This window comes from Oncorhynchus nerka, linkage group LG6 (genome assembly GCF_034236695.1).
Source record: "Oncorhynchus nerka isolate Pitt River linkage group LG6, Oner_Uvic_2.0, whole genome shotgun sequence".
NCBI lineage: Eukaryota > Metazoa > Chordata > Actinopteri > Salmoniformes > Salmonidae > Oncorhynchus > Oncorhynchus nerka.
In genome coordinates, this window is record NC_088401.1 from 37,847,727 (window position 1) to 37,871,573 (window position 23,847).

Sequence of the window (23,847 nt, forward strand, 5' to 3'; positions counted from 1 at the left end):
TGGCCATACTTTCCTCCTGGCTACACCAACTCCGGCCAACAGCTCCGCAACCCTCGCAGCTACTTGCCCGAGCCTCCCCAGCTTCTCCTTCACCAAATCCAGATCGCAGATGTTCTGAAAGAGCTGCAAAACCTGTACCTGTACAAATCAGCTAGGCTAGACAATCTGGACTGTCTCTTTCAAAGATTATCCGCGCCATTGTTGCAACCCCGATTACCAGTCTGTCACCCTCTCTTTCATTTCGTCTGAGATCCCTAATGATTGGAAAGCTGCCGCGGTCATCGCCCTTTTCAAACGGGGTGACACTCTAGACCCAAACTGTTACAGACCTATATCCACCCTGTCCTGCCTTTCTAAAGTATTTGAAAGCCTAGTTAATAAACAGATCACTGACCATTTCGAATGCCACCGTACCTTCTCCACTGGGCAATCCGGTTTCAGAGCTGGTCATGGGTGCACCTCATCCATGCTCAAAATACTAAACGATATCATAACCGCCATCGATAAAAGACAGTACTGTGCAGCCGTCTTCATCGACCTGGCCAAGGCTTTCGACTCTGTCAATCACTGTAAATCTTATCGGCAGACTCAATAGCCTTGGTTTCTCAAATGACTGCCTCGCCTACTTCACCAACTACTTCGCAGATAGAGTTCATTGTGTAAAATCGGAGGGCCTGTTGTCCGGACCTCTGGCAGTCTCTTTGGGGGTACCACAGGGTTCAATTCTCGGGCCGACTCTTTTCTCTGTATATATCAACGATGTCTCTCTTGTTGCGGGTGATTCCCTGATCCACCTCTACGCAGACGACACCATTCTGTATACATCTGGCCCTTCTTTGGAAACTGTCTTAACGAACCTCCAAACGAGCTTCAATACCATACAACATGCCTTCCGTGGGCTCCAACTGCTCTTAAACGCCATCAAAACCAAATGCATGTTTTTCAACCGTTCACTGCCTGCACCTGCCCGCCCGACTAGCATCAATATTCTGGACGGTTCTGACTTAGAATACGTGGACAACAACAAATACCTAGGTGTCTGGCTAGACTGTAAACTCTCCTTCCAGACTCATATCAAAAATTTCCAATCCGACCTGTATGCTCTAGTCGACTGGCCATCGCTACATATTCATCACCAGACCCACTGGCTCCAGGTCATCTACAAGTCTATGCTAGGTAAAGCTCTGCCTTATCTCAGCTCACTGGTCACGATAACAACACCCATCCATAGCACACGCTCCAGCAGTTATATCTCACTGGTCATCCCCAAAGCCAACACCTCCTTTGGCAGCCTTTCCTTCCAGTTCTCTGCTGCCAGTGACTGGAATGAATTGCAAAAATCGCTGATGCTGGAGACTTACATTTCCCTCACTAACTTTAAACATAAGCTATCTGAGCAGCTAACCGATCGCTGCAGATGTACATAGTCCATCTGTAAACAGCCCACCCAATCTACCTACCTATATACCAATCTATCCCCATATTGTTTTTATTTACTTGTGCTGCTCTTTTGCACACCAATATCACTACTTACACACCATCATCTGCGCATCATCATCTGCTCATCTATCACTCCAGTGTTAATCTAAATTGTAATAACTTTGCGCCTATGGCCTATTTATTACCATACCTCCTCATACCATTTGCACATACTGTATATATACTTTTTTTTCTATTGTGTTATTGACTGTATGCTTGTTTATTCCATGTAACTCGGTGTTCTTGTTTCTGTCATACTGCTTTGCTTTATCTTGGCCAGGTCGCAGTTGTAAATGAGAACTTGTTCTCAACTAGCCTACCTGGTTAAATAAAGGTGAAATAAAAAATAAAAAATAAAAAAACAAATACGTACTTACCATATGAGCAAAAAATCTGAGAACAGCAAAACAACAATGTGCCGTAATGTACCCATGCTCTGGCTGTTTCAACATAGAGTAGTACTACTACTGAAGCAGGACTTTCATTCATTAATAGCAGCTTGACATGTAACAGTCACCCTTCATTTCTTGGGGATTAATGATTAACCAGTGGAAGCAATGAAGAATAATTAAAACCACTGTTCAAAACTAATATTTGTACTAAAGGGTTTAAGGTTTTAAGATTGGCTACATAGTTACACATCCATAGGCATACAGGTATTTTTATCCTCCTCTACACAATAAGCAAGAAAAGAGTTGGCTAGGTTACTTCAGCTGCATTGTATGGAAAATATGTTCAAACACTAATGTTAACGTTACTACAATAAAGAACAATGACAAGTGTTTTTTTTAATGAACAGCAAGGCAAGCTTACAACATTGTACATTCAATTTGCAGTAAATGTTTAAGCTAGATTATTTACATCCACTGGGTTTCACAAGATGACAGACTGGTTTGTTCAGGAGGACCTAAAACATTAAACAACAGAAATTACAATTCATACTAATGTCAAACTCCCATATAGCCAGATGATTAATGTTAGCTTGTCAGCTAGCTTGTAAAATAGTTATTTTCATAATTTAATTTATGACAAAAAAACATACGCATTATTGTTTCTCTTCAAATAGAGATCAAATTGTGATCAAACGGCAATATATCACATTTGGGATACATAATTCTTAAAATAATTCATTATTTTAAATGATGTATTCCAAATGTGATATATTGCCGTTTGATCACAATGCCCTGACGAATAGAAAAATAGAAAAAGCCACACCTGGTATTGGTCCAACGTTTTGGAGAATGTGGACAAAGAACAGTAATGAAAATGTAGGCTAGCTGGTTGCCTGAACACAGCTGTGGTTCTGGTAGACTTCAACCCATTGTCAGCCATTTAAGATCTAATGGGTCTGTGGTTGGTTACCTGCACACAGCTGGGGATCTGTTCATTAATTTATTTATTTTTTATTTATTTAAATAGGCAAGTCAGTTAAGAACAAATTCTTATTTTCAATGACAGTCTAGGAACAGTGGGTTAACGACAGATTTGTACCTTGTCAGCTCAGGGATTTGAACTTGCAACCTTTCGGTTACTAGTCCAACACTCTAACCACTAGTCTACCCTGCCGCCCCATCTGTGATCCACCAGGGGCCATCTTGGATCTAACAGCTCTGTCTGTGTGCTTCCTGTCTTCACATTGTCCATCTTTACTACCGGTTCCCCTGTCTGGAAGAAGGAGGCCTGGCCACCTACAGAACAGCCATTATACAGAACCAGCACCTGGTTATGCTAGCGAAGGTGAGACTTGTACCCATTTTGGGGGAAGTTTCACAGACACAGATTAACACTGGTCCTATTAAAGCAAGACCTATTCAAGACCAAGACCGGAGCAAATCGAGTCAGAGTCAAGACCAACAGCAGGGGGCGGGATGGGGACAAGGGGTTCGAGACAGAGTCAAAACCAAGACTAGAAAAATGTGAGTCCAATTCAACATCATGTTTGTAAAATCGCCACCATAATAAGAGTTAAAAATGTCCAGTATTTCTGTGTTCATATTTCAGAAGTATATATGGATTCTTTAGACATTCCGAATGGTTAAACAATGCAAGCTGAGGGAAAATAGAGCCGCTCACAAATGAGTAGTAACCCAAACACAGTGGGAACAATGAGAAAATCCCCAAATCCAGATGTGCTAAGCTAATAAACATACCCAAGATGACTCAAAGCTGTAATCGCCGCCAAAGGTGCTTCTACAAAGTATTGACTCTGGTGTGAATTGTTATGTAAATGAGATATTTCTGTATTTAATTCTCAAAACCTTTGCAGAAATGTCTAAAAACATGTTTTCACTTTGTCCTTATGGGGTATTTTGTGTGATTACAGGCCCCTTACAGTGTGTGTGTGTGTATACTGTAGCTGAGTGCCATACAGAACAATACAAGCATCCTGCTACATTCGCAATAACAACTACTAAATATGTGTATGAGACCAATAAAGTTTGATTTGATTTGAGAGACAGGTTGACATTTATTATTTTCCTTAGATAGGCCAGCTGCAATGTCAAAATTTGCTATATTGTAAAAATGTATTTAAAAAAGTTTTAGGTTTGGGCTAGACATTAGGGTTGGCAGTCAGCTTTTCTTTCACCACCTCGACCATCTCTGTATCGGACAAATATCAAAGTGTCAGTTATCAAAGACAAAAATAAGGTCAGGAGACACGGTGATTGTGTTATTTGCTCCCATAATTGTGTGTTATAGTAATTGTGTGTTATAGTATGATGGAAATTAAGCTATCCCGCTAGCCTGAACTAGCCAACCAGGTCAGAAAACTGTTATTGTTCGCAGTACTGCAAGGCATAGATTGTGACTGTATGTGTTGGTACAGTATGTTTTGTGATTTGCCAGAAACTGGAGCCTGATCGCTTCATGTTTTATGTGCACAGACCAGACCTCTACAGGGAGTCAGACCTGAGACCCGCCATGGCCACCTGCTTTGAAGCCCTCATAGGTGAGTGTGTCCATCCATATGTCTCTGTAATTCACAGGTGTGTGTTTGTGCGTGACCATGCTCGAACCAGAGTGTTGTATCCAGGTCAGTGTGTATGTGTGTGCAGTATAACTCCCGTCAGGTCCAGACACATTAAGCAGCTTTATTGATCTCTCTATAGATGGGCTTTGACCTCTGGCTGGACAGGCAGTCCCTAGAGTACCACATACACACACATATACACACACACACCCCACACAGACTAAGCTGTCTGTAGGGACAGTCTCCACTCTATCCCCCTTGGGCGGCAGGCAACAGTAGGGGAGCTAAGCAGCGCTCAGTCCTGGCGAGTGTGCAGTGTCGGCAGCTTTCCCATCTTATCACCATCTTGATTAAACCATTTCAGCCATTCCTCCACTCCCCCGATAGGCAATGGAGATTACGTCCCAAATGGCAACCTACTCCCTATATCGTGCACTACTTTTACATAGAATGTCAAAGCAAGTGACAGAAAATAAACAAAAATAAACTATACAGGGGAAATAAACAATCCTCCCAAAAACGATATGTTGCTATTTCTTTCAAAATACTGCAAAACGCAGCATCATACGGCTTTGATGATGGATTTTGCATCATTTGTCTGTGTTTTGAAATGTACATATCTTGAAAACTTGATTGCTGACAATGGACTAATGAATCAAACATAGTTTTGGGGTGGAATTTTCCTTTCACAATGAACACTACACTCACAATTTTTTTTTAAAGAATATATATGTTTCAAATGTCATATTACTGTGCATGTACAGTGTTGTAACAATGTGCAAATAGTTTAAGTACAAAAGGGAAAATAAATATAGGTTGTATTAACAATGGTGTTTGTGCTCTACCGATTGCTCTTTTCTTGCAGTAATAGGTCACACATCTTGCTGCTGTGGTGACACACTGGCATTTCGCCTAATATATATGCAAGTTTATTAAGATTAGATATGTTTTCAAATTCTTTATGGGTCTGTGTAATTTGAGGGAAATATGTGTCTCTAATATGCTCATACATTTGGCAGGAGGTTAGAAAGTGCAGCTCTGTTTTCACCTAATTGTGTAGGAATTGTACCCATAGCCTGTCTTCTCTTGAGAGCCAGATCTTCCTCTGTTGACCTCTTTCAATGGCAAAACCATGCTGAGTCTGAACATAGTCAAAGTTTTTTGAAATTTTAGACTCAGTCACAGTGTTCAGGTATTCTGCCACTGTTTATTTTTTGTTTAGTTCCAAATAAAATTCCAGTTTGTGTGAAGTAATTATCTTTTTGTTTTCTCATGATTTGGTTGGGTCTAATTGTGTTGCTGTCTTGGGGCTCTGTGGGGTCTGTTTGTGTTTGTCAACAGAGTCCCAGTACCATCTGGCTAAGGGGTTTCTTCTGCAGGTGCATCTCTCTCTGTAAGTGAGGGCTTTGTTATGGAAGGTTTGAGAATCACTTATTCTTTTTAGGTGGTTGTAGAATTTAATAGCTTTTTTCTGGGGTTTTGATAATTAGCGGGAATCACCCTAATTCTGTTCTACATGCATTATTTGGTGTTTTGCGTTGTACACAGGATGTTTTTGCAGAATTCTGCTTTTTTGTGTTTGTCCCATTTTGTGAATTCTTGGTTGGTGAGTGGACCTCAGAAATTGATTTTATAATGCTGTATGTATTCCTCCCAACACCGCCTTCAATCAATTTGTATATCAGACGTTCATGCCAAATTGAGTCAAGCTTTGTTGAAATCAGCAAAGCTTGAGCAGACTTTACTTTTGTTTTTCTTTGTTTGTTTGTTTGTCAAGAAGGGTGTGCAGGGTGAATATATAGTCTGTTTGGTAATTTGGTAATGGATTATGTATATGTTTTTGCTGTTTGTTATTTGTTGTAAGGCCAAAAAGATTGGAGAAGTGTTTTACCTATATTACATGACCAAAAGTATATGGACACCTGCTCGTTGAATATCTCATTCCAAAATCATGGGCATTCATATGGAGTTGGTCCCCCCCCTTTTCTTCTATAACAGTTTCCACTCTTCTGGGAATGCTTGCCACTAGATGTTGGAACATTGCTGCGGGGTCTTGCTTCCATTCAGCCACAAGCATGAGGTTGGCCACTGGCTTGTCGTCAACGTTCCAATTCATCCCAAAGGTGTTCGATGGAGTTGAGGTCAGGGCTCTGTGCAGGCCAATCAAGTTCTTCCACACTGATCTTGACAAACCATTTCTGTATGGACCTCACTTTGTGCACGGGCATTGTCATGCTGAAACAGGTAAGGGCCTTCTCCAAATTGTTGTCACAATGTTGGAAGCACATACTCATCTAGAATTGAATTGTATGCTGTAGAGTTCCATTCACACGAACCAAGGAGCCTAACCTGAAACACAAAAAACAGCCCCAAACCATTATTCCTCCTCCACCTAACTTTACAGTTGGTACTATGCATTCGGGCAGGTAAGCACTATCCTGACATCCACCAAATCCAGATAAGTTTATCGGACTGCCAGATGGTGATGCATGATTCATCACTGCAGAGAATGCAGAGAACGCGTGTCTACTGCTCCAGAGTCCAAAGGCGGCGAGCTTTACACCACTCCAGCCTACACTTGGCATTGCGCATCTTAGGCTTGTGTGCTGCTGCTTGGCCATTGAAACCCATTTCAGTGAGTGTTGCAACAAAGAACAGTTGATTTTTACGTCCTACTCTCTTCAGCACTCTCCGTTCCCATTCTGTGAGCTTGTGTGGCCTACCACTTAGGGGCTGAGCCGTTGTTGTCCAAGACGTTTCCACTTCACAATAACAGCACTTACAGTTGACCGGGACAGCTGTAGCAGGGCATACATTTGTACGAACTGACTTGCTGAAAAGGTAACAATCTATGATGGTACCACGTTGAAAGTCACTGAGCTCTTAAGTAAGACCATTCTACTGCTAATGTTTGTCTATGGAGATTGGCTGTGTGTTCGATTTTATATCCCTGTCAGCAATGGGTGTGGCTGAAATAGCCGAATCCACTAATTTGTAGGGGTGTCCACATACTTTGTATATATAGTGGATATATCTTGTTGTTGTTGTCCGTTTAGTGTGTTCCAATTTTACCAGAAGTGGTTTGATTCTATGGATTCTTCAGTAATTGGTTTGTGACATGCTGTTCTTAATTTTTCCTTACTGTATTTCTACTGTTTTTAGTGTTTCACTATAGTGAAGGCGTAGGCTCAGGTTTTCTGGGTCTCTGTGTTTTTGTTTGGATAGGTTACGTAATCTCTATCTTATGTTTTTGCCTTCATCAAAACATTTGTCATTGCTGTTCATTTTCATAGGTGGTCTGGTTTAAATATTTACATTTGATATGGAAGCTGAAATATACTGTTTAGGTTTCTACTGTCAAGTTTACACCTTCCCTTTTGCAGTGAAACATTTTTTCCAGTAGGTTTCTGGTAGGTTTCTCCAAAACTTTCCATCAATCTATGGCATTTCTTTATAGTATGTGTTTTGTTCAGCTCTGATGCCTCATGATTGAGTATTGCTTTATTGAAGTAGGCTGTGATTTTGCTGAGGTGTCAGTGATCTGTCAGTGGGCTGACTGAAAGGTCTGAGAGGCTCTGGGTTCAGGTTGGTGATAAAGTAATCTACTGTACAGTGCTGCTGACAAGAGATGAGATGTACAGTTGAAGTCGGAAGTTAACTTCTTATGGCTGGGGTAGTATTGAGTAGCTTGGATGAATAAGGTGCCCAGAGTAAACTGCCTGCTACTCAGGCCCAGTTGCTAATATATGCATAATATTATTAGTAGTAGATTTGGATAGAACACTCTGAAGTTTCTAAAACTGTTTGAATGATGTCTGTGAGTTTAACAGAACTCATATGGCAGGCAAAAAACTGAGAAAAATCTAACCAGGAAGTGGGAAATCTGAGGTTTGTAGTTTATCAACTCATTGCCTATCCAATATACAGTGTCAATGGGGTCATATTGCACTTCCTAAGGCTTTCACTAGATGTCAACAGGCTTTAGAACATTGTTTGATGCTTCTACTGTGAAGGAGGGGGGAATGGGAGTTGAATGAGTCAGAGGTCTGCCAAAGTGCCATGAGCTGACCACACGCGTTGACGCTTGCGTTCCATTGCATTTCTGAAGACAAAGGAATTCTCCGGTTGGAACATTATTGAAGATTTATGATAAAAAAATCCTAAAGATTGATTCTATCTGGGATCTAAGCCATAAGAAGTTTTTAACATACACCTTAGCCAAATACTTTTAAACTCAGTTTTTCACTATTCCTGACATTTAATCCCAGTAAAAATTCCCTTTTTTAGGTCGGTTATTATCACCACTTTATTTTACGAATGTGATGTGTCCGAATGATATTAGAGAAAATGATTTATTTCAGCTTTTATTTATGTCATCACATTCCCAGTGGGTCAGAAGTTTACATACTCTCAATTAGTATTTGGTAGCATTGCCTTTAAATTGTTTAAGTTCTGTCAAACATTTCGGGTAGCTTTCCACAAGCTTCCCACAATAAGTTGGGTGAATGTTGGCCCATTCCTTCTGACAGAGCTGGTGTAACTGAGTCAGGTTTGTAGGCCTCCTTGCTTGCACACATGTTTTCAGTTCTGCCTACACATTTTCTATGGGATTGAGGTCAGAGCTTTGTGATGGCAACTCAAGTACCTTGACTTTGTTGTCCTGATGCCATTTTGCAACAACTTTGGAAGTATGATTGGGGTCATTGTCCATTTGAAAGACACATTTGCAACCAAGCTTTAACTTCCTGAATGATGTCTTGAGATGTTGCTTCAATATATGCACATTACTTTCCTCCCTCGTGATGCCATGTGTTTTGTGAAGTGCACCAGTCCCTCCTGCATCAAAGCACCCCCACAACATGATGCTGCCACCCCCGTGCTTCACGAATGGGATTATCTTCTTCGGCTTGCAAGCCTCCTCCTTTTCCCTCCAAACATAACGATGGTCATTATGGCCAAACAGTTCTATTTTTGTTTCATCAGACCAGAGGACATTTCTCCAACAAGTAGGATCTTTGTCCCCATGTGCAGTTGCAAAACGTAGTCTTTATTTTTTATGGCGGTTTATCAGAAGTGGCTTCTTCCTTGCTGAGCGGCCTTTAGGTTACTTTGATATGGGACTTGTTTTACTGTGGATATAGATACTTTTGTACCAGTTTCCTCCAGCATCTTCACAAGGTCCTTTGCTGTTGTTCTGGAATTGATTTGCACTTGTCGCACCAAAGTACGTTCATCTCTAGCAGACAGAACGCGTCTCCTTCTTGAGCGGTATGATGGCTGCGTGGTCCCATGGTGTTTATACTTGCGTACTGTTGTTTGTATAGATGAACGCTGTACATTCAGGCATTTGGAAATTGCTCCAAAGGATGAACCAGACTTGTGGAGGTCTACAATTTTTTTTATGAGATCTTGGCTGATTTCTTTTTGATTTTCCCATGATGTCAAGCAAAAAGGCCCTGAGTTTGTAGGTTGGCCCTGAAATGCATCCACAGGTACACCTCCAATTGACTCAAAGTATGTCAATTAGCCTATCAGAAGCTTCTAAAGCCATGACATAATTTTCTGGAATTTTCCAAGCTGTTTAAAGGCACAGTCAACTTAGTGAATGTAACTTTGTGACCCACTGGAATTGTAATCCAGTGAATTATAAGTGATATAATCTGTCTGTAAACAATTGTTGGAAAAGTTACTTGTGTCATGAACAAGGTAGATGTCCTAACTGACTTGCCAAACTCTAGTGTGTTAATAAGAAATTTGTGGTGTGGTTGAAATACAAGTTTTAATGACTCCAACCTAAGTGTTCGTAAACTTCTGACTTCAACTGTAGTTTTACCTGCAGTTGGAGTCCCCTCAAAGCCTATTGAATATGTACAGTGCCAGGTTGTGCCTAGGGGGGCATCTGGTGTAAGCCTCTTAGGTCGCAGGATATGGCTTAGGTGGTTGTATTAGTGGGAGTTGAGCCTTTTCCTGTTCTCACAGCCTGGGCATATGTGTAGCATGTCATGATGAGGTCCTTGCTGCAAGGGGGCAGGGGGCAGAAGGGGCGTAGGCCTGATCTTTCTCCACCTCTACATGTCTCTCTTTCTCTCATGCTATCTGTATAAGAGAAAGTTTGATGCCCACCTGTTTATTCAGTGTAACAGAGCCTGGCTGTCAAAGAGGATGAGAGGCAAGAGAGGAGACGACAGTGATTTTTGGATATCTAACTCGAAATAGTCTCCGCATGCCGAGACGTACGCTGATGTGCGGGCGTACACATACGCAATCATGCACACACACACAAACACTTGTATTAACATTGCTTGGCTCAAGGTACCTTTTCTTTTGTGACACTTCTGTCATCTCAATTTCTGTTTAAGCTCCAAGGGCTCTTGAAGACCCCTTTGTTTTGCTGTCTCTCTCTTTTCAATTCAGAAGGGCTTAATTGACATGGTAGACATATGTTTCAATTGCCAAAGCACATGAAATAAACAAAAATGAGAAGAAACAAACTTCAAAACAAAAAAACAATTAGAACATTGCACTCAAATCTTTCAAACAGATAAAGACATTTAAAATGTTATGTTATCAGCTGTGTACAGTGTTATAAACATGTGCAAATACTTGAAGCATAATTGGTTGGGAAAATAAATCTACATACCAGTTGTATTTACAATGTTGTTTGTGCTCTCAAGGCAACAGGTAAAAATTCTTACTGGGAATTTACCAATGTTAGATATGTTTTAAAATTCTTTGTGGGTCTGTGATTTGCAGCTCTGTTTCCACCTCATTTTATGGGCAGTGTGCCCATAGCTGGTCTTTTCTCGAGAGTCAGGTCTGCCTATGGCGGCCTTTCTCGACAGCAAGGCTATGCTCTCTTAGTCTGTACTGGGTCAAGGATTTTCTTAATTTTGTTTCAGTCACAGTGGTCAGGTTTTCTGCCCCTGTGTACTCTCTGACTCTTTCCAGTGTGTCAAATAGTTATCGTAACATTTTTTCATGATTTCACAATTGAATGTCACGTGCACAGTGAGTACAGTGAAATGCATTTCTTACAAGCTCTAAACACAATAACAATGCAATACTAAAAATAACATAAGTTAAGAACAATAACACACAAGAAACAGAAATAAGAAAAACATTCAGAAAGTTTTCAGATCCCTTGAATTTTCCACATTTTGTTACGATACAGCCATATTCTTTAATGGATTAAATATTTAAAACATCTCAACAACCTACACACAATACCCCATAATGACAAAAAAAAAAATTAAATACAAATTTACTAAGGTATTCAGACACTTTAAACAGTACTTTGTTGAAGGTCCATTTGGAAGCGATTACAGCCTTGAGTCTCTTGAGTATGACGCTAAAAGCTTGGCACACCTGTATTTGGGCTGTTACTCCCATTCTTCTCTGCAGATCCTCTTAAACTCTGTCAGGTTGGATGGGGAGTGTTGCTGCACAGTTATTTTCAAGTCTTTCCAGATCTATTATCTTAATTACGGCTAGGGGTTCCGCTAGCGGAACTTTTCGACAACATCGGTGAAATTACAGAGTGCAAAATTATTTGAAATATTTAACTTTTATACAATCACAATTGCAATACACCAAATTAAAGCTTAACTTCTTGTTAATCCAGCCACCGTGTCAGATTTATGGAGAAAGAAAACCATGCAATTATCTGAGGACAGCACCCCACCATACAAACACATGACAATCATATTTCAACCTACCATGCGCGACACAAAACTCAGAAATAACTATATAATTCATGCCTTACCTTTGAAGATCGTCTTCTGTTGGCATACCAAAATGTCCCATAAACATCACATATGGTCCTTTTGTTCGATAAATTCCATCGTTATATCTCCAAAATGTCAATTTATTTGGCACATTTGATTCAGAAAACTCGCCATGGCTAAAACTTTTCTAAAAAGTTACAAGTAAATTTTGTCAAAAAATTTCAAACAACTTTCCTAATCCAACTTTAGGTATTTTAAAACGTAAATAATCTATACAATTTAAGACGGGATAAACTATGTTCAATAGAGGTTCAAATGAAAGTGGAGCAGGTCCAGGTCACGCGCCCCAAACAAAACTTTAGAGTGTTTTCTATCCAAATCCAATGATATGCATATCTTAGCTTCTGGGCCTGCGTAGCAGGCAGTTTACTTTGGGCACGCTTTTCATCCGGACGTGAAAATACCGCCCCCTAGCCCGAAGAGGTTGTTAAGATGCTTCTTAGATTGATGACACCAGACACGTAAGTACATTTTAGTATGTAATTGTATCTTAGAATAACAATCCCTAATGCACCTGGCATAAGCTTCCTGCGACTTTCTCGAAGCATGGTTATATATGGCAGACTACGGCTACGGATAGCGGAAACCAATCCCCCAACTTGAGCAATACTGCTATCTATTGGGAAACATAAGTATACCAGGTTACTACATTGCCCCTTTTAATACTAATAACTTAACAAATGTACTTTCTAAGCTAAAGCAGCCAACTAACATTTTAAGATTTTCTCTTAACAATCACATGCTATTTTAATATTACATCCCTTAGGATCTGAAATAGTCTGGCAGACATCTCACTAATAGCACTTCACCCTTTAATGGTGAAACAAAGTCTTTTTGTGGAGACTTCACAGAAGGAGGTTGTCCTGAACTGGTGGTGACAGGAAGACCTTTTGGTCTCAGGTTGTTTGTCCAACTGCAACTTTGTGGAACATTCCAATGTCCTGTCCTGCTCATTTAAGCATTGATACATGTCCACGTATGGAACTGGAATTCGAGTTTGGATCTGATCCACGTGTCTCCTTTGAATTTGTCCACTTCCGATGATCACAGTATAGGTCCTGAGCAATCCTCAATTGTAGCTGGAATCCATTTAGGACCAAACCCATAGTTCTCGTGTAGACATCGTCTCCAGGTGAGAAACTTTTGAGTTTTGTTCTGTTGTCATGATTCCGTTTTTGATTCCATTGCTTTTATTGTATTTTCACTTTCAGGTCTGGCCTGGTGAAATCCATGGTTGACCTCAACCTGCTTGACATCAGCATGTCTTCAGGTGACAACCCAGTTATAGCTTGAGGAGTGATCCTGTAGCTAAACAAGAATCTGGACACCTTTGTTTCAATATTGTCCCCTTGCATCATCCTCATCCCCTCCAAGGTCTGAACCCACGTTCTACTAATCCGTTTGAAGATGGGTGAAAAGGGGCCGACGTTACATGCTGAATTCCATTTTGTTTCATGAAGCTTGTGAATTCAGTGCTAGTAAAACAAGTAGCATTGTCACTAACCAACATTTGAGGCAATCCCATGACACTGAAGCGTTGTCTCAACTTCTCAATCGTAGAGTGGGATGTTGACTTGTTCATGGGGTAAACGTCCATCCACTTTGAATGAGAATCAATCAGCACAAGGAACATTTTCCCTAGGAAGAGTCCAGGGTTGTCCACATGTAGTTGTGTCCATGGTTTTTCCGGCCATTCCCATGGATGTAATGGCTTGGTGGGGGGTGACTTCCTGTTACTCTGACAATCTGCACACAGGCTAACCTCATTATCCACATCCTGGTCCAACTTTGGCCACCAGACGTATGACCTCGCTAAGCCTTTCATTCTCGACATACCTGGATGCGACTGGTGCAACAACTTCAGTAGCATACTCCAGCCTTGTGGTGGGATAACTACTCTTGAACCCCACAGACCACACCCATCTCAAACACTCAAGCGGCGAGTGCAGTAAGACATGATCTGAGGCTCTGTCACTGTAGGCCATACTTTCAGGATAAATTCATGCACTTATGATAATGTCATGTTCTTTGAAGTCCATTGCCTGATTTTCTGTTGTCTTCACCGGTGCATCATCCAAAATGCCGATCATCACTGAGCAATTATTTCTGGAAAGGCCAGCCTACTCAGAGCATCAGCATTCCCATGGTATCTACCTGGCTTGTAAATTACTCTGTACTCGTAGGCCCTGAGCCACACAGCCCAACAACCTCTTTAACACTTGTCGGAGCTGGAGCACCAACGACTGCCCTCACTTTAGCTTTTACAGTGTGTAATTACCCCGTTGGGGCTTGGCGTCCACCTTATGACCTAGGTCCTGCACTTCATCTGCTAACAGTGTACACTTGCTCCTCTTCAGCCGGAGACCGGCCTCTTCCATCCCCCTCAAATCTTCAGCCAAGTTTCTGAGATGTGACTCCCGTGACAAGAATGTTGTCAAGGTAAACTGCTACCTTGGGTATGCCCTGCAGAACTCCCTCCGTGGTTCTTTGGAAGATAGCTGGTGCGGAAGACACCCCAAAAGGTAAGCATTTATAGGTAAACATTCCTTTGTGGGTGTTTATGGTCAGGTACTTCTGTGACGCTTCATCGATTAGCACTTGCTGATATGCGTGACTCATGTCCAGTTTTGTGAACTGTTGCCCTCCGGTGAACGTTGAAAGCAAATCCTGCACTTTGGGTATAGGGTACTGCTCCAGTGATGAAGCTCTATTTACAGTCAGCTTGTAGTCACCTCATAATCTGATCGAACCATCTGGTTTGAGTATGGGAACAACTTGACAGGAATAGTTATATCCTCTGCTAAGAGTCTGTCACATCCACTTTAGGCTTCAATGCATATGGAACTGATCTTGGCCTATAGAATCTGGGAGTAGCATCTGCAGCAACAAAAATGATAGCGTGGGCCCCTTTTAATGTCCCTAGCTCTTCTTTGACAACACACTCATACTTTGAAAGCACCTGCTGCAGTGTCACTTTCTCTGTGGTGACATGTTTGATTTCATCGCAGTTCAATTGTATTTCTTCCAACCACACTCTCCCTAGTAAGTTGGGGCCAGTACCTTCCACTATTAAGATAGAAAAGTCTTCCTTTTGTCCTTGATATTCCACTTGAACATCAGCAACTCCAATCACAGTGATCTTCTCCCCTGTGTACGTTTCGAGTTTAATGGGGGTGTCTCTCAGTGTAGGCACTTCAACCTCTTTCCACTTCTCATTGAATTGGGACATGTTCATCAGCGTGACGCTACATCCTTTGTCTATTTCAAACGGTACCTTAGGTCCATTTATTCCCATTTCCACAATGAAAGGTTTCACCCTTTTCAAACTCACACCCCCTGTACACTGTACATTGAGACCGCTTGCTCTGTGTCTACTCACTCACTTTCACTTTCTATCACTTGATTTGAGCGGTAGCTAAAGCATTGCGAGGTATTTGGTATTCTTCTGTCCATTTGCTTTTCTGTAGTCCGTGGCTTTTTCTTATTGCGGCACACCCTCGCAATGTGTCCTATTATGCCACAGGCATAACACTTTTCATGTTTGAAGTTACAGTCAAACACTGTGTGTTTGCCTTTGCAACGAGACGTCTCTATTGGCAGCTGCCAATAATTCAGTGCACCCAGAGTTACTTGTCTTTACTGTATGGCAATCAGTTGCAACACTTGCCTGCAAATCCAGTGGATTTCTATTCGCGGACTCAATGAGTGCATTCTCAAACGTGAGATTAGGCTCACAGATTATCATTATCCCCACACACCAGCCGATCGCGTAGCATTTGCGATAATGTATTCCCATAGTTGCAGTCCAATGCTAGTTTTCTCAACTTAGCCACATATTCCTCCACTGATTCAGTAGGTTTCTCATGTGTCAATCAAACTTGAATCATCGCACTGTTTCAATGGGTTTGAAGTGATCTTTTAATAGTTCGCTATATCTATGAGTGACTTATCCTGGCTTCCGGGCTCAACAGGTTTCTCATTAAGCTGTATGTCTACGCACCGACAACGCTTATGAGTTTATAGGGGTGGTGCGGTGAAAGGGAAATGTCCCGTGCCTTGTTGAACACCTCTCTGAGATCTTGGTACTCTGCGGGAATGGCGTAGACGTCCGGAACCACCTCCGAGGACCCATGATGACGTCCCAGGGCAGGTTGTGCCGCCTTCAGACAATGGGTGTGGCAGAACGGACTCCAGCCCATGATGGCACCCGTAGACCAGTTGATGAGTGGGTTGTGTCACTGGAGCCAGGAGAATCCCAAAACCACGGGGATCTGGGGAACTTGATGAGCAGGAACTGAATGGTCTCGCTGTGATTCTCTGACACACGTAGGTTGATGGGAGTGGTGTTATGGGTGACCCGACCTATAGAGCCCCCGTCCAACGCTCTAACATCCATGGGAATGGAGAGGGGCTGAGTCGACCCCAGAAAAGCTCTCATCGGCCCCAGAGCCATTGCAGACAAGGAGAGATTTGGACTGGTTTCCCCACAGCAGAATGACATGAAAAGGGTGCGAGTAAGGGAAGCAGAAAAGTTCCTCATATGGCCCACCAGAGTTTGTACTATCAGGTATGAAGGTAAGAACCAAATGCAGAACACGTCAAATAAACAATAGTTAAATATTCCAACAGGGGCAGGCAATAGACAGGTCAAGGCAGGCAGAGGTCAGTAAACGAGAGGTGGGGCAACAGCCCTTTCAAGCTTAACATCCTTATCATTTATCGCCCTCCAGGTTCCCTCGGAGAGTTCATCAATGAGCTTGATGCCTTGATAAGCTCCTTTCCTGAGGACGGCTCACCTCTCACAGTTCTGGGCGACTTTAACCTCCCCACGTCTACCTTTGACTCATTCCTCTCTGCCTCCTTCTTTCCACTCCTCTCCTCTTTTGACCTCACCCTCTCACCTTCCCCCTCTACTCACAAGGCAGGCAATACGCTCGACCTCATCTTTACTAGATGCTGTTCTTCCACTAACCTCACTGCAACTCCCCTCCAAGTCTCAGACCACTACCTTGTATCCTTTTCCCTCTTGCTCTCATCCAACACTTCCCACACTGCCCCTACTCGGATGGTATCGCGCCGTCCCAATCTTCGCTCTCTCTCCCCCGCTACTCTCTCCTCTTCCATCCTCTCATCTCTTCCCTCTGCTCAAACCTTCTCCAACCTATCTCCTCATTCTGCCTCCTCAACCCTCCTCTCCTCCCTTTCTGCATCCCTTGATTCTCTATGTCCCCTATCCTCCAGGCCGGCTCGGTCCTCCCCTCCTGCTCCGTGGCTCGACGACTCATTGCGAGCTCACAGAACAGGGCTCCGGGCAGCCGAGCGGAAATGGAGGAAAACTTGCCTCCCTGCGGACCTGGCATCCTTTCACTCCCTCCTCTCTACATTTTCCTCTTCTGTCTCTAGTGCTAAAGCCACTTTCTACCACTCTAAATTCCAAGCATCTGCCTCTAACCCTAGGAAGCTCTTTGCCACCTTCTCCTCCCTCCTGAATCCTCCTCCCCCTCCCCCTCCTCCCTCTCTGCAGATGACTTTGTCAACCATTTTGAAAAGAAGGTCGACGACATCCGATCCTCGTTTGCTAAGTCAAACGACACCGCTGGTTCTGCTCACACTGCCCTACCCTGTGCTCTGACCTCTTTCTCCCCTCTCTCTCCAGATGAAATCTCGCGTCTTGTGACGACCTGCCCGCTTGACCCTATTCCCTCCTCTCTTCTCCGGACCATTTCCGGAGACCTTCTCCCTTACCTCACCTCGCTCATCAACTCATCCCTGACCGCTGGCTACATCCCTTCTGTCTTCAAGAGAGCGAGAGTTGCACCCCTTCTGAAAAAACCTACACTCGATCCCTCCGATGTCAACAACTACAGACCAGTATCCCTTCTTTCTTTTCTCTCCAAAACTCTTGAACGTGCCGTCCTTGGCCAGCTCTCCCGCTATCTCTCTCAGAATGACCTTCTTGATCCAAATCAGTCAGGTTTCAAGACTAGTCATTCAACTGAGACTGCTCTTCTCTGTATCACGGAGGCCCTCCGCACTGCTAAAGCTAACTCTCTCTCCTCTGCTCTCATCCTTCTAGACCTATCGGCTGCCTTCGATACTGTGAACCATCAGATCCTCCTCTCCATCCTCTCCGAGTTGGGCATCTCCGGCGCGGCCCACGCTTGGATTGCGTCCTACCTGACAGGTCGCTCCTACCAGGTGGCGTGGCGAGAATCTGTCTCCTCACCACGCGCTCTCACCACTGGCGTCCCCCAGGGCTCTGTTCTAGGCCCTCTCCTATTCTCGCTATACACCAAGTCACTTGGCTCTGTCATAACCTCACATGGTCTCTCCTATCATTGCTATGCAGACGACACACAATTAATCTTCTCCTTTCCCCCTTCTGATGACCAGGTGGCGAATCGCATCTCTGCATGTCTGGCAGACATATCAGTGTGGATGACGGATCACCACCTCAAGCTGAACCTCGGCAAGACGGAGCTGCTCTTCCTCCCGGGGAAGGACTGCCCATTCCATGATCTCGCCATCACGGTTGACAACTCCATTGTGTCCTCCTCCCAGAGCGCTAAGAACCTTGGCGTGATCCTGGACAACACCCTGTCGTTCTCAACTAACATCAAGGCGGTGGCCCGTTCTTGTAGGTTCATGCTCTACAACATCCGCAGAGTACGACCCTGCCTCACCCAGGAAGCAGCGCAGGTCCTAATCCAGGCACTTGTCATCTCCCGTCTGGATTACTGCAACTCGCTGTTGGCTGGGCTCCCTGCCTGTGCCATTAAACCCCTACAACTCATCCAGAACGCCGCAGCCCGTCTGGTGTTCAACCTTCCCAAGTTCTCTCACGTCACCCCGCTCCTCCGCTCTCTCCACTGGCTTCCAGTTGAAGCTCGCATCCGCTACAAGACCATGGTGCTTGCCTACGGAGCTGTGAGGGGAAAGGCACCTCAGTACCTCCAGGCTCTGATCAGGCCCTACACCCAAACAAGGGCACTGCGTTCATCCACCTCTGGCCTGCTCGCCTCCCTACCACTGAGGAAGTACAGTTCCCGCGCAGCCCAGTCAAAACTGTTCGCTGCTCTGGCCCCCCAATGGTGGAACAAACTCCCTCACGACGCCAGGACAGCGGAGTCAATCACCACCTTCCGGAGACACCTGAAACCCCACCTCTTTCAGGAATACCTAGGATAGGATAAAGTAATCCTTCTCACCCCCCTTAAAAGATTTAGATGCACTATTGTAAAGTGGCTGTTCCACTGGATGTCTTAAGGTGAACGCACCAATTTGTAAGTCGCTCTGGATAAGAGCGTCTGCTAAATCACTTAAATGTAAATGTAATATAGACAGGTGTGAGCCTTTCCAAATCATGTCCAATCAATTGTAGAAACCTCTCAAGGATGATCAATGGAAACAGGATGCACCTGAGCTCAATTTCGAGTATCATTGTAAAGGGTCTAAATACTTATGTAAACAAGATTTTTCTTATTTTTTATTTTTATTTCATTTGCAAAAAAAATCGTCATTATGGGGTATTGTGTGTAGATTGATGAGGAAAATGAGGGAAAAAAACATTTAACACATTGTAGAAAAAGGCTGTAATGTAACAATCTGGAAAAAGTCAAGGGGTCTGAATACTTTGCAAATGCACTATATACAGGTTCAATCATTTCCAGTACCATATTTACAATGTGCTTGGATACTGAAGTGATATACAGTACCAGTCAAAAGTTTGGACACACCTACTCATTCCAGGGTCTTTCTTTATTTTAGTTATTTTCTACATTGTAGAATAATAGTGAAGACATCAAAACTATGAAATAACACATGGAGTAACCAGAAAAGTATTAAATAAATCAAAATGTATTTTATTTTTGAGATTCCTCAATTAGCAACCCTTGGCATTCTTTCAACCAACTTCACTTGAATGCTTTTCCAGGAGTTCCCACATATGCTGAGCACTTTTTGGCTGCTTTTCCTTCACTCTGCGGTCCAACTTATCCCAAACCATCTCAATTGGGCTGAGGTCAGGTGATTGTGGAGGCCAGGTCATCTGATGTAGCACTCTATGACTCTCCTTCTTGGTCAAATAGTCGTGTGACGTGCAATTGAGATTGCGTTTTCTATGAATCTGTTGGTCCGGTATGCAAATTGGAGTGGATCTAGGGTGTCTGGGATAATGGAGTTGTGTGCCAGAACCAGAATGCAAAGCACTTCATGATTACATATGTGAGTGCTACAGGGCGGTAATCATTGTGGAATGAAGCCTGAGAGTTCTTGGGAACAGGAATGATGGTGGTCATCTTAAAACATGTGGGGATTACAGACTGCAATAAAGAGAGGTTGAAAATACAGTGAATATGGTGCCAGCTGTTCTGCGCATTCTCTGAAAACGCACCCTGGAATACTGCCGGGTGCCCGCGTTGCGGGTGTTGACCTGATTTAAAGATCTTATTCACTTTGGTCACGGTGAGCAATATCACCCAGTCATCTGGGTTGGCGATGGCCCTCACCCGGCATGATGTTGTTATTGTGTAAACTTGCATGAAATGTGTTGAGTTCGTCTGGTAGAGAGGCATCGTTGGGCAGATTACGGCTGTGTCATCCTTTGTAATCCATTATGGAATGTAGCCTCTGCCACATGCAGAAGGTGTCGGGGCCTGTGTACATCGAAGAGCTATAAGTGTAGCCTCTTAACATATTCCATCCAGCGCTAGCTAAAGTGGCCCTTTAGCATAATCTCTGATTCTGGTGACCATTTCTCAACGGAGCGAATTGCGGGCACTTCCTATTTGAGCTTCTGCTTGTAAAAAGGAGGCAGGAGTACAGAGTTATGATCCTATTTGCCGATTGGCAGACGAGGGCCTTTTGTACTTGCTTGTGTGTAGAATAACAGTGGTGTAAGACTTTATCACTCCTAGTTGCAAAGGAGACAAGTTGTGCATCACGTGGCTTAATGACACATAATTATTATTTTTCTTATCACGAGGTGGAACGTATACAAGTCTCTAAAACAGCTGAAAACTCCCTGATGGAGGTAGAAGAGTTGGCATTTGACCATTAGGTATTCCAATTTGGGTGAATAATGGGCCGACACTTTCACCACACTCGAGTCATTATACCCCCTCTCAATTTTCCCTGACTCCACTGTCCTGTCCTCATAGTGAATGGGGAATTCATTGAGTTGGATAGTAATGGGGGGTATCTTGTCCGAGACCCATGTTTCAGAAATGCAGAGAATATTGCAGTTTTGAGAGTCCTGTTGGTAGCAAATCCACGATTGGAGGTCATCTATCTTATAATCAAGTGATTTGCCAGTAGAATGGGCTCATGTGCCCCCAACTTACCCCTCCCCCCCTCTCTCTCTATCTCTAGCTCTCTCTCTATTTCCCTCATAACCCTCTCTCGTCCTCTCATTGAGTCGTCCTTCCTCTCCAAAACATTCCCAGTTTAGAGTAACAGGCCGAGGGCACGCTGGCTGTCATTTCATCCTGTTTTACACACATTTCCTGTAAAACAGATACAGTATCACAGAGCAGCTCCCACTGTAAAATGTACGTAGTTCTGTCCTTGAGTTGTTCTTGTCTAATGATGTGCTGTATTATGTCATTCTGTATTATGTTTTGTGTGGACCCCAAGGAGAGTAGCTGCTGCTTTTGCAACAGCTAATTCTAATAAAATACCAAATACCAAATAGCCACACACACACACACGCGCACACACACACACTCGCTCGCTGACTCACTCACTCACTCACTCACTCACTCACTCACTCACTCACTCACTCACTCACTCACTCACTCACTCACTCACTCACTCACTCACAGAGACTCACTCACAGACTCCATCACTCACTCACTCACTCAGACTCCATCATTCACTCACTCACTCAGACTCCATCACTCACTCACTCAGACTCCATCACTCACTCACCACAGACTCACTCACTCACTCACCACAGACTCACTCACTCACTCTCTCACTCACTCACTCACAGACTCCATCACTCACTTACACAGACTCACTCACTCAAACTCACTCACTCACTCTCTCACACAGACTCACTCACGCAGACTCTCTCACTCACTCACTCACACACACACAGACTCACTCACACACACAGACTTACACACACACTCACACTCACACACACACTCACTCACTCACTCACTCAGGCTCACCCACACACACACACACACACACACACACACCCACACACACACACACACACATACACACACACAGTCTCACTCACTCACTCACTCACTCACTCACTCACTCACTCACTCACTCACTCACTCACTCACTCACTCACTCACTCACAGACTCCATCATTCACTCACTCACTCAGACTCCATCACTTACTTACACAGACTCACTCACTCAAACTCACTCACTCACGCAGACTCACTCACTCACGCAGACTCTCTCACTCACACACACACAGACTCACTCACACACACAGACTCACACACACACTCACTCAGGCTCACTCACTCAGGCTCACCCATACACACACACACACACACACACACACACACACACACACACACACACACACACACACACACACACACACACACACACACACACACACACTCACTCACTCACAGACTCACTCACTCACTCACTCACAGACTCCATCATTCAGTCACTCACTCAGACTCCATCACTTACTTACACAGACTCACTCACTCACTCACACACACACACAGACTCTCACACACACACAGACTCACACACACTCACTCACTCACTCACTCACTCACTCACTCACTCACTCACTCACTCACTCACTCACTCACTCACTCACTCACTCACTCACTCACTCACTCACTCAGGCTCACTCACTCAGGCTCACACACACACACAGTCTCACTCACACAGTCTCACTCACTCAATCACTCACTCACTCACTCACTCACTCACTCACTCACTCACTCACTCACTCACTCACTCACTCACTCACTCACTCAGACTCACTCACTCAGACTCACTGACTCACTTACTCACAGACACACACACACACACACTCAAACATCCCTGAGAACAAGTTGCTTTTCTTCTTTAGATGTGTCTTCCATTTTGGAACTTATTATTTTTCTGCATATCTCTGATCTTTCCTGTGCCTTCTCTCATTCACATAGAATTTGGATGTCTTTCTCGGCTCTTTAATTAGACCTTTTTTTAAGAAGAGAGATGAAATCTGACATGCATCTACATCTATATTTGAAGAGCGAAGCCAAGAGTGGATGGTTTTAAGTGGTTGTTGGATGTGTTTCGTGACCCTTGTTGTATTTGTTTATGTGCCGAGGTGACCTTTAAACCATGGCTATGCAGGAAGCAATCGGAAGCGGCAGATAATCTCCTACTTTGCATAGACCGACTGACTCTCCTGTCTCACTGTGGTACAAACGCACGCACCCACATGCAATGTCTATATCTGCTTGCCCTGAAGCAGGGCCACTCTTTGGCGGGGAGTGAGGAAGGGAGAGGAGGGAAAGAATGGAGGGAGGAAGGGAGAGAGAGAGGTGGAAAGGCAAAGCGGCATCTGTAATGCAAATGGACGCCTGCAACCCTGCATTATTCAAAGTGTTCAATGGAAAATTGAGCTTTTTT

General features: G+C 43.6%; 1 pseudogene; it reads left to right on the forward strand.

The window, feature by feature from the left end:
- LOC115131068 (ribonuclease 3-like) overlaps positions 1-23,847 on the forward strand; it is a 166,132-nt pseudogene that overhangs the window by 62,994 nt on the left and 79,291 nt on the right.